Raw genomic sequence first — 13204 nt, 5'->3', positions numbered from 1 at the left:
TTTCCATCAGAGGCCCAGGAAGGAAGTGCTGGCTCCAGTGGTCCCCAGGGACCTAGATGCTGATGGTCACTTCTACTGCAGTGGGTCCCTTCTCTGACCCTCCTGCCTTCTGGTACTATTTGATTGGCCTCCTTCACTAGCTCTTTCCAGCATTCTCCTTAGAGCTTCAGTTTAGTCTCCTTTAGGTAAGAGTCTGAGAAGTGATTAAATGGCTCCAGGCTCATGAAGGAACAGTCTGCTCAAGTGGCAAATGGAGGCAAGTCTGTTTGGCCCTAAAGGAGGAATCTTAACCATTCCTGAGTGGCCAGCCATCTTGGAGGTGTGAGCAGACAGCACTGGTTGCTTCATCTGAGTCTCACCAAGGCTCAGAGGGAAGGGTCTCCACAAGATAATTAAGCCTGCAGAGTCAGAAACTGCCTCTTAGAGGTGATGGAAAACCTCCAGGTAAAACAGCCTACTAACAAAGCCAATGACAGAAGCAGGAGCAGTGCGATAATGCTGACCAGACCAGAGAGTAAGGAGGGCCGGAGAACTGATGGGCCACGTCCAGGCCACGTGGGTGACCACTGGCCAAGTGGGTGGGCCAAGCTTGCTGAGGTTGATGCCCATAAAGAGCAGTTTGTGCACTTTCCCACCCTAGGAGGGAAATATAAACTCAGAGAGACCTCCCAGGTACAGCAGGTAACAGTTCAGCCCTGATGCTTGTGACTTATCCACAAAATGTGTGAGAGAGAAAGAGCACCAAAAGCCAAAGGGTGATGCGAAGGGCCCAGCACTTCAGGACTTCCTGCTGCTGCTGCTGTTGGAGCCTAGGTGGGCCCGTGCTGTTGGGGACAACTGTTAGCTGAAGGGTGTTGTAAATACTCTTTATCACATTAAAGGACTTCCTATCAATTTCTACTTTTCTGAGAATTTTTTTTCAAAAGAGATGTTAAATTTTGTCAATTTTTTCCCAGAGCAATAGAGATAATCATATAGCTTTTCTTCTTTATTCTCTTAATATGGCAAATTACATTGATATTTTTCTTATTGTGGTGAAAATATACACAACACAACATACAGCAATTCAACAGTTTCTGCCCTCACAGTTCAATGACACTGATTGCATTCTTCAAGTTGTGAAACCATTCTTGTGATCTTTTTCCAGATTATTCCACCACCAGGAACATGCATTCACATTCACTTCAACCTAAATGAAAACTCCCTCTTTCTGCCTCCTTCCTGCCCCTGGTAACCACTTATAATTTTTGGTTTCTAATATGTATTTGCTTATATCCTGTAAGAGACCATATACTATTACACTGATTGACTTTTGAATATTAAATCAACCTTGCATTCCTGGAACAAACCCTACTTTGTCATGTTCTGTCACCCTTTTGCATTTTGATGGATTTTACCTGCATAATGCTGTTTATGATTTTTATGTCTACATCCATGAGGGGTATAGGAGCCCTGGGAGCACAGTGGTTAAGAGCTCAGATTGCTAACCAAAGGGCGGCAGTTCCAATCCACCAGCTGCTCTATGGAAACCCTATGGGGTAGTTCTACTCTGCCCTGTAGGGTGGCTGTGAGTTGGAATCGACTCAATGATAATGAATTTTTTTTTTTTTATGAGGGATATTAATCTGTAATTTTCTTTTCTTATTTAGGTTTTGATATTAGTATAATACTTGCTTTATAAAATGAGCTAGTTGCCTCCTTCTCTACTTTCTGAAAGCATATGTATAACACTGATAAAACAATTTCTTTATATGTCTGAGAGAATTCATCAGGAAAGCCACGTGAATCTGCAGTTTTCTTCCTGAAAAGGTTTTCATAGTTCTTTATTATCCTTTTAATTTCTGTTAGATCTGTAGTGATGTGCCCCTTTTTAGGCCTGATGTTGGTAATTGGAGTTTCCTCTTGTTATTTCTTGATCAAACTTTCCAGAGGTTTTTCAACTTTATTAATCTTTCCAAAAAAATCAACTTTCAGCCTTGTTAATTTTCTCTACTGTATATTCTCTATTTCTTCTCCTAGCTTAATTCTTTATTTCTACTTACTTTGGATTTAAGTTGCTGTTTTATTTCTCTTTCCTTAGGATGGAAGCTTAAATCACTGATTTTAAAATCTTTTTTTTTATTATTTTTTTATATAACCAGTTAAAGCTACAACATTCCCTGAAGCAGTACTTTAACTTCATCTCACAAATTATGATCTGCTGTGTTTTAATTATCATTCAGTTCAAAATATTTTCTAATTTTCCTTGTTACTTCTTCTTTAACCAATCGGTTATATAAACATGTATTTTGCTTACTTCCAAATATTTCAGGATTTTCTAGATATCTAGTTGTTATTGATTACTAATTTAATTTAATTGGGGTCAGAGAAAATCCTCTGAATGATTTCAATCTTTAGAAATTTACTGAGACTTATTTTATGACCCAGCGTATGCCTATCTTCATGAACATTCCATGTGAACTTGAAAAAGAATACGTGTTCAGCTATTGTTGAGCATAATATTTACAAATGTCAGTTAAGTCAGGTTAAGATTTCTGCACCATTACTTGTTTTTTGTCTACTGGTCTTAATAATTATTATGAAAGAGCTATTAAAAACTCTAACTATGAAAACACACTACCTACGTAAACTAACACAAACAGAGGTAGAACAACTAAATAAACCCATAACAAAAGAAGAGATTGAAAAGGTAATTTAAAAACTCCCAACAAAAAAAAGCTCTGGCATGGCTTCACTGGAGAATTCTACCAAACTTTCAGAGAAGAGTTAACACCACTACTACTAAAGGTATTGCAGAGCATGGAAAATTATGGAATACTTCCAAACTCATTCTATGAAGCCAGCATAGCCCTGATTCCAAAACCAGTAGAGACACCACAAAAAAAATTACAAACCTATATCCTCCATGAACTTAGACACAAAAATCCTCAACAAAATTGTAGCTCATAGAATTCAATAATGTATCAAAAAAATAATTTACCACAACCACGTGGGATTCATACCAAGTATGCAGGGATGGTTTAACATTAGAAAAGCAATCAATGTAATCCATCATATAAATAAAACAAAAGATAGGAACCACATGATCTTATCAATTGATGCAGAATAAACATTTGACAAAGTTCAACACCCATTCATGATAAAACCCCCATCAAAAAAGGAAAAGAAGGGAAATTCCTCAACATAATAAAGGGCGTTTATACAAAGATAACAGCCAACACCGTCATAAATGGGGAGAGTCTCAACGCATTCCTCTCAAGAATAGGAACCAGACAAGAATGCCCTTTATCACCACTCTTATTCAACACTGTGCTGGAGGTCCTAGCCAGAGCAATTAGGCTAGATAAAGATATAAAGGGCATCCAAATTGGTAAGAAAAAAGTAAAAGTATCCCTGTTTGCAGATGACATGATCTTATACACAGAAAACCCTAAAGAATCCACAAGAAAACTACTGAAACTAATAGAAGAGTTCAGCAGAGTATCAGGATAAGAGATAAACATACAAAAATCAGTTGGATTCCGTTACACCAACAAAGAGAACATCGAAGAGGAAATCACCAAATCAATACCATTTACAATAGCCCCCAAGAAGATAAACTACTTAGGAATAAATCTAACCAGAGACATAAAATACCTATACAAAGAAAACTACAGCACACTACAGAAAAAAAACAGAAGAAACTTATGTAAGTTGAAAAACATACCTTGCTCATGGATAGGAGGACTGAACACTGTGAAAATGTCTATTCTACCTAAAGCAATCTATAGATACAATACAATCCCAATCCAAATTTCAATGGCTTTTTTAATAAGATGGAAAAACAAATCACCAACTTTATATGGAAGGGAAATAGGCCCCAGATAAGTAAAGCATTAAAGAAAAAGAACAAAGTGGGAGGCCTCACATTACCTGATTTTAGAACCTATTCTACTGCCACAGTAGTCAAAACAGCCTGGTACTGGTACAACAGATATATAGACCAATGGAACATAACTGAGAATCCAAACATAAATCCATCCACCTATAAGCAGCTGATATTTGACAAAGGCCCAAAATCAGTTAAATGGTGAAAAGACAGTCTCTTTAATAAATGGTACTGGCATAACTGGATATCCGTCTGCAAAAAAATGAAAACAAGATCCATATCTCACACCATGCACAAGAACTAATTCCAAATGGATCAAAGACCTAAATCTAAAATGATAAAGACCATGGAAGAAAAAATAGGGACAAAGCTAGGAGTCCAAACAGTATAAACAGTATACAAAACATTCCAACAATGCACAAACACCAGAAGAGACACTAGGTAACTGGGATTTCCTAAAAATCTAATACTTATGCTCATCCAAAGACTTCACCAAAACAGTAAAAAGACAATCTACAGACTGGGAAACAGTTTTTGGCTACAACAAATCCGATCAGCATCTGATCTCTAAAATCTACATGATACAGCAAAAACTCAACAACAAAAAGACAACCCAATTAAAGAATGGGCAAAGGATATGAACAGACACTTCACCAAGGAGACGTTCAGGCAGCTAACAGATACATGAGGAAATGCTCACAATCATTAGCCATCAGGGAAATGCAAATCAAAACTACAATGAGATACTACCTCACCTCAGCAAGACCAGCACTAATCCAAAAAACACAAAATAATAAATGTTGGAGAGGTTGAGAAGAGACTGGAACATGTATATGCTGCTGGTGGGAATGTAAAATGGTACAACCACTTTAGAAATCAATTTGGCGCTTCCTTAAAAAGCTAGAAGTAGAACTACCGTACAACCCAGCAATACCACTCCTTGGAGTATATCCTAGAGAGATAAGAGCCCTCACACGAACAGATGCACAGACACCCATGTTCATTGCAGCACTGTTTACAATAGCAAAAAGATGGAAGCAAACCAAGGTCCCCATCAAAGGATGAATAAATTATGGTATATTCACACAATGGAATACTACACAATGATTAAGAACAACGATGAATCCATGAAACATCTTATAACATGGAGGAATCCGGGAGGCATTATGATGAGTGAAATTAGTCAGTTGCAAAAGGACAAATATCGTATGAGACCACTATTACAAGAACTCAAGAAAAATTTTAAACAGAAGAAAATATTCTTTGATGGTTACAACGGTGGGGTGGGAAGGAGGGGGGTATTCACTAATTAGATAGTAGACAAGAAATATTTTAGGTGAAGGGAAAGACAACACACAATACAGGGGAGGTCAGCACAACTGGACTAAACCAAAAGCTAAGCAGTTTCCTGAATACAACCAAATATGTCGAAGGCCAGAGTAGCAAGGAAGGGTGTCTGGGGACTATGATTTCAGGGAACAACTAGGTCAATTGGCATAACAAAAAGTATTGAGAAAACATTCTGCATCCCACTTTGGTGAGTGGCATCTGGGGTCTTAAAGGCTAGCAAGTGGCCATCTAAGATGCATCAATTGGTCTCAACCTACCTGGAGCAAAGGAGAATGAAGAACACCAAAGACACAAGGTCAGTATAAGCCCAAGACACAGAAAGGGCCACATAAACCAGAGACTCCATCAGCCTGAGACCAGAAGAACTAGATGGTGCCCAACTACCACCCATGACTGCCTGACAGGGAACACAGCAGAGAATCCCTGATGGAGCAGGAGAACAGTGGGATGCAGACCTCAAATTCTCCTAAAAAGACCAGACTTAAAGGTCTTACTAAGACTGAAGGGACCCCAGATGTCATGGCTCCTGGACCTTCTGTTAGCCCAAGACTGGAAGCATTCCTGAAGCCAACACTTCAGACAGGGATTGGACTGGACTGTGAAAAATAAAATGATACTGGTGAGACATGAGCTTTTTGGCTCAAGTACACACACGAGACTATGTAGGCAGCTCCTGCCTGGAGGCAAGATGAGAAGGCAGAGGGGAAAAAGAGCTGGTTGAGTGGACATAGGGAATACAGGGTAGACAGGAGGAGTGTGTGGTCATATTTAGGGGAAGAGCAGCTAGGGTTACATAGCAAAGTGTATATAAGTTTTTGTATGAGAGACTGACTTGAATTGTGGTTTTAATTTTTATTTCACTGATTACTAATGATGTTGAGCACTTTTTCAAGTCCTTGTTGAACATCTGTGAATCTTCTTTTGTAAAGAAATTAATACCATTTTCTTCCTACGGTTACTTTAAGAATATTTTTTAAATCTGCATAAAGCATAGTGTCAGTACACAATTAATGTCAACTGTTATTTTCCCTTAGAGACCTGGTGGCAGCAGTAGTTAAGAGCTCGGCTGTTAACCAAAAGGTCAGCAGTTTAAATACACCAGCAGCTCCTAGGAAACCCTATAGGGCAGTTCTACTCTGTCCTGTATGGTCACTATGAGTCAGAATCAACTCAATGGCAACGAGTTTTGTTTTGGTTATTATTCCTATTGTCATTATTATTGGACATTCCTCTCTGATATGATGGATGCTATGTCCTCTTGTTAACCCATATAACTCCATGCTAGGCTTCACTCCAATTCCTTCAATTCCCATAGGAACCATTACCTCTACTCTGTTACGGAGACACTTTTATTGAAGGTTTAGGGTCATGGTAGGACATGACACATCATATGATACAGACAATAGCTAAAAGTTAAATATTAGATATCACTGTTCTAAAACTCAGTTGACTATTTCCCACTCTGAATTTCTCACGTGGCTTTTGCCTCCACTAATCAGAAAAAAAAAAAAAATTATTTGTTCTTTAATCAGTTGCTGTCCAGTTGATTTTTGACTCAAAGCAACTCCATACATGTCAGAGTAGAACTGTGCTCTATACGGTTTTCAATGACAGATTTTCTAGACACAGATCTCCAGGCCTTACTCCTGAGGTACATCAGGTGGACTCAAACCTCCAACCTTTTGGTTAGCAGCCAAGCATATTAACTATTTGCAACACCCAGGGACTCCTTTACCTCCAGAAAAAAAAAAAATAAATAATCCACCTTATTCCTGGGACTTATTTTCTTCAGCGTCTCCTTACACCTCTCTTTTTTCACCAGGAGTTTGGTCCCTCAACATTTCTCTCCAGGGTTACTCATGGAAAGTCAAAATCCTTCTCTCCCTGTTACACTGAGCAAATCAGCTCTCTCTATATTTTCATCCATCTTTTTCAGTAAATTCCCTACAAGTGAAGACTAGAGCCGCATATTTCAAAGTCAAAGACGATACCTATCAAGGTATTTTTCCAAAACAACGTGCCTTCTCCCAAGTTTTAAATTTTGCCACTCTATTCTTTCTTGGAATGCAGTGGCGCTCTGGTGGTACAGTAGTTAAGAGCTCAGCTGCTAACCAAAAGGTCAGCAGTTCAAATCCACTAGCTTCTCCTTGGAAACCATATGGGGCAGTTTTACTCTCTACTATAGGGTCACTATGAGTCCTAATCGACTTGACTCGAAGGCAACAAGTTTGGTTTTTTGGTTTGGAACAATAATGGCCACAGTTAGTTCCTATTTTAAATGATAAGCTTTTCCTCCTGTTACATCTGTAGGTGTTAGTAGTCCCATATTGAAGCTAAGACAGCTGAGGCTCAGATAGGTGAAGTGGTTTTCCAAGGTTGCACAACCATTAAGGATGGAGCTTGAACTCAAACCCAGATTTACCTGACTCTAAAGATTGTTCTCCATACACTAATCCACACTCCTCCCCATTAAACACCGGGCCTCCGCTTACTCACTCTTTTTAATATTCTCTCTCTCTCTCCAACTTAACTTATTATTCAATGTTCTCTTGGGTGTTTACCCTTATTGCAACAGTACTGTTTGCCACATGTAATCGTATCATCGTAGGACGTCACCAAACATCAGACCCGTGGCATCTTTTCTGTGAAATGGTATCAACACCAGCTACCAGCTAGAAGAATTCACTGAATTAACAAACATTAAAATACTCTATGAACAGTAAAACACTGGATTTCATTTCTAGCAATATGGTAGCTTACAATCTCCAATTATACTTAAGGATGTTGGATAAAATATTAAGGCATTAATGCAGGGCTGAGCTAATAGTAAGATAAGGGAATTCCTCAGAGGATAGAAATGGCAAGAAAGCGTAAATTTACTGGGCTAAGTGATAGCTGAATCTACAGTTTGCTCTGGAGTATCTGCCAAACCCTGCTGGCTCAGAGCCTCAGTTTTATCAGGTCATGTGTGCTTAAGGCGGAAGACAAGCTTGGTCAGCTTGAAAATTCCCACACAAAACTGAGATCTCCAAAAGATGACACAGTAAGTAAATTAGGAAAAGAAAAAAGAAAAAACTGGCAAGGATGATGATGAAGATATATCCCTACCTAGGCTTTGGTGAGGAAGACAAACAGAAATTTCTCCCTTGAGAATTCCTAAAAAGCCTCACCTCCCTTCCCCTGTCCCATACACTTGGATGTGAACACGACCCTAACCAAAACATCCAAGCCAATCATTTTGTTAGAAGTGGTCATGGAATGGCAGTGTCCTCACATTTACATAAACAACTGGATTATTAAAGGACACAACGGTGCCTCTGTCATTCGGTATCTGGTGTACAGTGTTGTCACTGAGCAACTCAGAATCCTAAACACCTGTAGTCCCGTCTAACAACATTCAGTCCCCAGGGAAATGTTTCTTCTTGCTAATTGCTCTATGTCCTGGAAACAAAAGGCCACAATGTCCCTATTCCAGAAAGGTCTGTGGATTAGAGCCCTGGTGGTGGACTGGTTAAGGCTCATTTGCCAACCAAAAAGTCAGCAGTTCAAATTTACCAGCCACTCCTTGGAAACCCTAAGGGGCAGTTCTACTCTGTCCTATAGAATTTCTACGAGACTTGTGAGTCACGATCGACTCAATGACAACAGGTTTTTTTTTTTTTTTAATGTTCGACAATTCATATTTCTTTTATATGTATATATGTGGAGCCCTGGTGGTGCAGTGGTTAAGAGCTCAGCTGCTAACCAAAAGGTCAGCAGTCCAAATCCACCAGCTGTGTCTTGGAAACCCTATGGGATAGTTCTACAATGTCCCATAGGATCGCTCTGAGTTAGGATCAACTTGATGGCCCAGATATAACATGTGAAAAGCATGGTACCAGTTCTTCACATTGGCAACTGGGTGGAGACAGATGCTAGAACTGTGAAAACATTTACTTTTCTTAAATATTTAGTAATATTTAAACTTTCAAAATAATTTTTATTTAAACTTTGATACCCTTAGTATGATATACATGTTGTCTTTTAATTTTAACAGATAATCCCAAATATTTTAAAAGAAAAATAACTATTTTGTAAATATTTGAAAAATCTCTTTAATTTTTTATTTTTAAATATATTTTGAATTATTAATGAAAATATATCTAAATATTTAATATAGTAATTATATTTTATTTTAATTTTTACTCTGTTACTGGTAATAGAAAAATTATGTGCAACATCTTAATTATAACATAATCAGTGATTTTGTTGAAATGAAGACAAGAAAAGTAAATTTCATAAGAAGTATAGACTAATAAACTGAGTATTTAGTTACTCCTATAAATTTCACCAGCCTACCAAAAGAACATCTAGACATGCAAAATAATGAAACTCACTTTTATATTTTAATGACTTCTAGTCAAAAACCACAGGTTTTCAATTTTTTTAATTTAAATTTTTTAAATATACAAAGGTGTATTTATAAAAGTAGGAGGGTAGAACACATTGTATTTAACATTTTTTTTAATTTATTACTTTAAAAAATTTAGGCATACGATGTGTGGCCCTCCATTTGGTTTCTTGCCCCAGTCATTACAAATGTAGGAACAGGCTTGGCCAGGTTCCTTTCTGGAAAAATCCACTGTGAACTCAAGACTCAAAAAATTCCCACAAATACAGTTCCAAAGATCATGATCTCACAATTTAAAAAAATCGTTAAACACATGAGGAAATAAACTATCATGATTGAGACACAGCAGAAAATACAATCTTACCAGCTAAAACAGATGATACTAGGATTATTGAATATAAATTATTTTAATATGGTTAGAGTTTGGAAGCTAAGAGATTAAGTTAAAAAGACATGGAAGATAGGGTGAGAAAACCCAACATACATCTATTGCAGTTGCAGAAGGAGTTAACTGAAAGACGAAAGAGTGAAAATATGTGCATAGATGGAAATTCGATTTATGACAGAGTGGGCAATGCAGATCACTTGAGAAAAGATGGACCAATCGATAAAGTGTGCCCAAATAATTGATTAGTTATCATATTGAGAAAAAAAGAAAATGAATCCCTATTTCAGATCACACTAAAAAATCACTTATAGATGGGTCAAGTACTTAACTATAAAATGTAAAACTTTCAAACCTGTATAAGAAAATATAGAAAAATAACTATGACCTCAAGGAAGAATTTGTAAATAAAGCACAAAAAATATAAACCATAAAGAAAAGACAGATAAATTAAATTCAAGAACCCAATTCATCAAAGACACCATAAAGAGGGTGAAAATATACACCACGCACTGGAAGAATATATTTGTATCACATGTAATAAAATAGGATTAAAGGATATTCATGAATCAATAAGAAAAAAGATGAACAGTTCAATAGAAATATGGGCAAAATATACCATGAGGAATTTCACAGAAAGGGAAACTCAAATAGCCAATAAACATAAAAACATGTCTAACCTAATTATTAATTGCCAACATGCAAATTAAAACCATAATGAGTTATTACTTCATATTCACCAGGTTAACAAAAATGTTAAATCTAGATAATAAAACCATGAGGCATTACCTAATAAAGTTGAATATGTACGTATCATATGACCTGGCAATTTAACTCCTATGAGACTATATCCTAGATAAATTGAATGTGTCCAGAAGGCACATTCCTAACATCGAAAAACTTGGAAACAGCAGAATGAAGAAATAAATTGTAAATACAAAAAATACCACCAAACCAAAGCCAAACCCAGTGCCGTTGAGTCGATTCCAACTCATAGTGACCCTGTAGGACAGAGTAGAACTGCCCCATAGAGTTTCCAAGGAGCGCCTGGCAGATTCAAACTGACAACCCTTTGGTTAGCAGCCGTAGCACTTAACTACTACGCCACCTACTACGCCACCAGGGTTTCCAAAAATACTACACAGAAGTGAAAATGAATGAACTACAAGTTCACACATTCATGTGACTGCATGGTAAAAGCATGTTGAATAAAGGAAAAAGGTTGCAATTGAATATATACAGTATGCTTGCTTACATAAAGGTGAAAAACATAAAGCTAAGCAAAAAATTATTTGCAAATGTATGTAATATGATAAAAGCATTTTCAAAAGCAAATCTAGGATAGTGGTATTAGAACCGACTAGGAGAGGAAGTGAATGAGGCAGGTTCAGAGGAGCTTCTGAATCTTTAAGCTGCATAGTAGATTCACGGTGTTGACTCTTCTTTAATGATTTATTAAATGAACCATTAATTAACTAAACCATTAATTCAATCATTTAAACCATTAATTAAACCATTCAATAAAGTTCACTATCCTTTAAACTATATATCTACATGATATATTCTCTTTTTTATGTTTGCTATATTTTACACTAAAATCACTTTTTAAAATAGTAGTAAGATGTAGTACAAATGTGAAAATATTGTATTCTTATACTGAAATTAGAACAAGTCCATGAGAGCCAAAGTACAGCCTTGAGTATATTCCACCTGAATTTAGAAACCATCTCAAGAATAGATTTGATGCACTGGACACTAATGACAGAAGGCCAGATGAGTTATGGAATGACATCAAGGACATCATACATGGAGAAAGCAAGAGGTCATTAAAAAGACAGAAAAGAAAGAAAAAAACAAAATGGATGTCAAAAGAGATTCTGAAAGTTCCTCTTGAACCTCAAGCTAAAGGAAGAAATGATGAAGTAAATGAGCTGAACACAAGATTTCAAAGGGTGGCTTGAGAAGACAAAGTATTATAATAAAAAGTGCAAAGACCTGGAGATAGAAAAGGGAACACTCTCAGCATTTCTCAAGCTGAAAGAACTGAAGAAAAAATTTGAGCCTTGAGTAGCAATATTGAAGGATTCTACAGGGAAAATATTAAAGGATGCAGAAAGCATAAAAAGATGGAAGGAATACACAGAGTCACTGCACCAAAAAGAATTGGTCGAAATTCATCCATTTCAAGAGGTAGCATATGATCAAGAACTGATGGTACTGAAGGAAGAGGTCCAAGATGCGCTAAAGACCTTGGCGAAAAACAAGGCTCTAGGAATTGACAGAACACCAAGCAAGATCTTTCAACAAACAGATGCAATGCTGTTGCTGGAAGCACTCACTCTTCTATGCCAAGAAATTTGGAAGACAGCTACCTGGCCAATTGACTGGAAGAGATCCATATTTGTACCCATTCCAAAGAAAGGTGATCCAACAGAATGCAAAAATTATTGAACAATATCATTAATATCACACACAAGTAAAATTTTGCTGAAGAGTATTCAAAAATGGTTGCAGCAGTACATCAACAGGGAACTGTAAGAAATTCAAGCAGGACTCAGAAGAGGACGTGGAACCAGGGCTATCATTGCTGATGTCAGATGGATCCTTGCTGAAAGCACAGATACTAGAAAGATGCTTACCTGTTTCATAATGTGGATCGTAACAAACTATGGATAACATTTCAAAGAATGGGAATTCCAGAACACTTAATTGTGCTCAAAAGGAACCTGTACATAGACAAAGGGGCGGTCATTCAAACAGAACAAGGGGATACTGTGTGGTTTAAAGTCAGGAAAGGTATGCGTCAGGGTTGTATCCTTTCACCATACCTATTCAATCTGTATGCTGAACAAATAACCCAAGAAGCTGGACTATATGAAGAAAAACAGGGCATCAGAATTGGAGGAAGATTCATTAACTGAAATATACAGATAACACAACTCTCCTTGCTGAAAGTAAAGACAACTTGAAGCACTTGCTGATGAAGATCAAAGACCAAAGCCTTCAGTACAGATTACGCCTCAACATAACGCTAACAAAAATCCTCACAACTGGACCAATAAGCAACATCATGATAAACGGAGAAAAGATTGAAGTTGTCAAGGATTTCATTTTACTTGGATCCACAGTCAACACCCATAGAAGCAGCAGTCAAGAAATCAAACAACTCACTGCATTAGGCAAATCTGCTACAAAAGTCCTCTTTAAAGTG

The sequence above is a fragment of the Loxodonta africana genome, chromosome 16, assembly GCF_030014295.1.
Source record: "Loxodonta africana isolate mLoxAfr1 chromosome 16, mLoxAfr1.hap2, whole genome shotgun sequence".
Taxonomy (NCBI): domain Eukaryota; kingdom Metazoa; phylum Chordata; class Mammalia; order Proboscidea; family Elephantidae; genus Loxodonta; species Loxodonta africana.
Note: the sequence above shows the minus strand (reverse complement) of the source record.